Source organism: Chrysochloris asiatica, unplaced genomic scaffold, assembly GCF_000296735.1.
Source record: "Chrysochloris asiatica unplaced genomic scaffold, ChrAsi1.0 scaffold00103, whole genome shotgun sequence".
Lineage (NCBI taxonomy): Eukaryota > Metazoa > Chordata > Mammalia > Afrosoricida > Chrysochloridae > Chrysochloris > Chrysochloris asiatica.
In genome coordinates this window covers 3,519,951-3,524,250 of record NW_006408621.1, presented here as the reverse complement: position 1 = coordinate 3,524,250, position 4,300 = coordinate 3,519,951, and the positions used below count along the sequence as shown (strand labels likewise).

The 4,300-nt window shown below is 41.5% G+C and overlaps 2 pseudogenes; one reads left to right on the top strand and one right to left on the bottom strand.

Annotated features, from left to right (window-relative positions):
• Positions 1–1,511: 1,511 nt before the first annotated feature.
• LOC102823987 lies at positions 1,512–2,188 on the top strand (annotated as a pseudogene).
• A 30-nt stretch (positions 2,189–2,218) lies between these two features.
• The window catches only part of LOC102823604, a 30,090-nt pseudogene continuing 28,008 nt past the window's right edge, over positions 2,219–4,300 (bottom strand).

Here is a 4,300-nt window from a genome sequence, read left to right as displayed (position 1 = left end):
GGTAGGACCAAGCAGTGTTTCACTCTGCTGGGCACAGGATAGCTATGGGTCAGAACCAATGCGACAGTACCTAACAATAGTATAAACAATAGTAAAGTGTCTTCTATCAGTTAAATGTTAGTAGTGAGCGCTTGTATAGAATTATCCAGGCATAGTAAATCTAGTCTTGTTTTTAGAAACTTAAAAGTACCAAGTGAAAAAGATCATTTTCATTTTCATAGGTGCAATGACAGTTCATACTTTCATATTTTAAAGCCTCAATAATCAGACTCTTTGCATCTAACTAGAGAAATCTACAAACTCTATCTTCCTACGGTGTTGCCAAATTTCCTACAGAAATAAAATCCTAACTCTGCCTCAACCTAGAATTCTGACCTCAATATGTTTTTTGAGCTTTATCTTTTACTACTTCCTCTGTATCTGACAAATTAGGCTACCAAACCTTACAATTGGGTCAGAAAATATGCCCACTTTGAAGATGTTAATTAATTGCTTTCACACTAGATTTGGGGAAAAAAAAAGCCACCTTTTCCCCAAACCCTTACCAACACAGCTTCCTTTAATTGTTGAAGATCATTGAACTCATGTTTGTCTTTTCTACCTCCTTTGAATTCCTAGGACTCCTGGTATGGTGCTGCAAGATAAGCACATGACTGATAACCACAAGGTCTGCAGTTCAAACCCACCAGCTGCTTCTCAGAAAAGACGGTACAGGGTTGCTCTGAGTCAGAACCGACTTGACAGCACGTAACAAACAACTTCCTCTGTAGCTGACAAATTAGGCTACCACATTTTGCCAGAAAGTATGCCCACTTTAAGATGTTGGTTAATTGCCTTCACACTAGATTTCAAAATAAAAAAGCCACTTTTTCCTCAAACCCTTACCAACACAGATCCCTTTATGTTGAAGTTCACTAAACTCATATTTATCTTTTCTCCCTCCTTTGAATTACTAAGCCTGTCAACCTATTGCTTATTGTTCATGGTCTTATTTTATACCCATTAGTTTAGTATTTAACACAGCACTCAAAGATACTTGTTTATATTTGCCAAATGAATATCACTATTTCAGTTCAGAAATGGAACCAACAATTGTATCTAGAATCGCATGGCAAAAATAGGTAACTTTTTTTTTTTTAACTTAAAAATGTACTATTATTGCTTTTATTTTTCTCTCCAAATACCTGGCTTAATAAGGACTTGTTTATTTTGAGAAAAAAAAGGTCCCAAACATCAGGCTGTTCACAAAAACAACCCACATTATCAACTCTAGAAAACAAATCTTAAAAAAGACTATTACAGGCTTTGCCCGGGCTCAGCCAACAGCCTCTGAGAGCGCCCACCCAAGCTCCCTGGAGCCTCCAGCGGGCCCAGGGGAACGAACTCAAGTGGCTCTAAATCCAGCACACGCCCACTGAAGCAAGTTAAAGGATTTACCATGAAGCACAGAAGCAGATAGTGCCAAATAGCTAGCAGTAGTTGTTACACATTTGGTGAGTGGAACAGCATTTCCTTCTCCCACTGCTACTGAGATGGCAGAAATTAACGGGATTCAGTATGAAATGGAATACACCGAAGGTATCAGTCAGCGAATGAGGGTCCCAGACAAACTGAAAGTAGCCCCACCAAATGCAGACCTGGAGCCAGGTTTCCCAGAAGGTGCCCCCACTGCTAGTGTGATAATGCAGGTCCCCAGAAGATTGTTGTTGCAGGAAATAATGAACACATTCCATTTTCAAGACCTGCAGATCTTGATCTGATTCAGCCTACTCCCTTGAAGCCTTTGGCCCTGAAAACCTCACTTCGTGTAACTTACAGTAAGCGAAAGATCGCTAGATTTCCTGGACTTAGAAAGGCCTCCTCCAAGCCCTCAAAATGAAGAAATCCAGGCAGATGGCAGGCTAAAAAGAGAGTGCTCTATGAGTGAAAATGCTGTTGGCCAAATGGACAGCTGGTCAGAAATGATTCCGTGTATGGCATTTCAAATAGAGACACAACAGTTGAAGGAACGTCCAATGACATGATTGTTGTAGATGCAGCTTCCTTAAGACGACAGTTCATCAAACTGAATAGACGGCTATAGCTTCTGCAGGAGGAGAACAAAGAACGAGCTAGAAGAGAAATGGTCCTGTATTCAATTACATTGGCTTTCTGGATGCTTAAGAGCTGGCTGTGGTTTCGCTGCTAGAGGTAACCTCAGCTCTCAGAAAGATTGGTTTCAACAGCTAGAAATATAAAAGAATTTGCAAACTTAAAAAAAAAAAAAAAAAGACTTACACTAATTATTTTTCTAGAGGATGCGTTTGACATGCCAACTTGTATTCACAAAATAAAACAATATTACATTTGTGTTGAACAGTCCCCCACACACTCTTATGTGGGGTTGAACACACATACTTCTAACTCAAAGCTGTTCTCAGGTGCTACCCAACTGTGCAATTAGCCAAGCAGCTACTGAGCTCATATATGAATGGAGCTAACTACTCCCTGTCTAACAAGAGATTATTTTGGAGAAAGTTGATAGAAACCATGCAACCTTTTTATTGTTAAGTCAAAGAGGTATCAAAATTGAAAGCAAAAACTACAGGGCAAGACTTAACATAGCAGTTAGGAGCATCAAAGGAAGTGAATATGGGATCAGGCTACAGGACAATATAAATGAATGAACATTAGAAAGACAAAGATGAGGAGAACAGTGAACATGTGCTGAAGATACTAGGGGAGAGAATCCAGTGAAACTTTTGATCTCAGATAAGCACCTAGGTAAAGAAATAATGGGATAACATTTCTCAACTCCATTACATGCGTGAGTGTCATCCTCACCACTGGCACTGTTTCTGTCATTCTCTCCTTTCTCCGCCTCTTTTTATTCATCCCTAATCAACTCCAGCTGGTCATCCCTCTGATTGTCACTATTATCATCATCCAGGTGGTCCCCTTCCTCAGCAGAGCCATCTGCATCCCCCTCAGACGCCATTTTCTCATTAGTCTCCTCTCTCTTCAGGAGCTCTGCTTCTTTCTGACTTACCCTTTATCTCCACTGCTTATTGGCTCTGTTCCTTTTCCATTTTCTCCAGGCTTTTCAATTGTTGTTGTTGTTATATGACGTGGAGTCTGTTCCGACATGTAGCGACCCTGTGCAGGGTTTACGAGGCTGCAAACTTTACAAGAGCAGAAAGCCTCATCTTTATCCCGCAGAACAACTGATAGTTTCAAACTGCTCACCAAACTGCTGACTGTGAGATTAGCAGCCTGATTCTTAACCACTACACTACCAGAGCTCCTTGGCTTTTCAATATAGAATCCATATTTTATTTTATCTGGGTCAACTACTTCTTAATGGTCTGAAGTTCATCTCCTTTCAATTTTCCAGACTTGGAAGAAGTACTCCGCGTCCACTTTTGGAATTGAAACCACTTTTGGCTCATCTTGATGTCTTTCCTGATACATGCTGGCGTTTGAGGTTACTATAGCCCGAGCAATAGAAGGAGGAGGAAGAACACGTGCTGGGTAGCTGTACATCTGATCATAATGATTCCCCTGAAAGTCATAATCCAAGTCAAAAGAAGAGCTGAGTAGAGGGGACAGAGAAGGGTGCTCTGGGACTAACACTTACATCTTGGTTGCTGATCGTTTCACACCTGCTTTTCCTCTGCTTACTTTTAACTCTTCTGCCAGATTCATATCTAGCATGTAGCCAGCAATCACTCTGCCATTCTCTGCTGCTATAGAGTAAGCCCGGCATTTCTCTCATTAAAATGCTGAACAAAGGCAAAGCCCTTACGCCACACACAGCAACCCACGATTTTGCCATTCTTCAATGAGATTGCCTTCAGATTGGAGTTCTTGACCACAAGACTATTCAGATTTGAAATAGACACTTGGGAGTTCATAGAGCAAGGATCTGCCTTGTTGGTAACATTGCTGGCCGTGGTGAATTGAAGGTTTGTCATGCAGCTGAAAAATGTAGCTGTTGTTGTTAGATGCCATCGAGTCAGTACTGACTCATAGCAACCTATGCACAGCAGAACGAAACACTGCCCGATCCTGGGCCAACCTTACTACTGTTGCCACGCTGGAGTCCAGTCATGCTGCCACTTGGCCAATCCATCTCGTTGGTGGTCTTACTCTTTTTCTCTGACCCTCCGCCTTACCAAACATGATATCCTTCTCCAGTGACTGCTCCCTCCTGACAATATGTCCAAATTATGAGAGACAAAATTTGGCCATCTTGGCTTCCAAGGAGCACTCTGGCTGCACTTCTTCCAAAATGGATCTATTGGTTCTTTTGGCAGCCCAT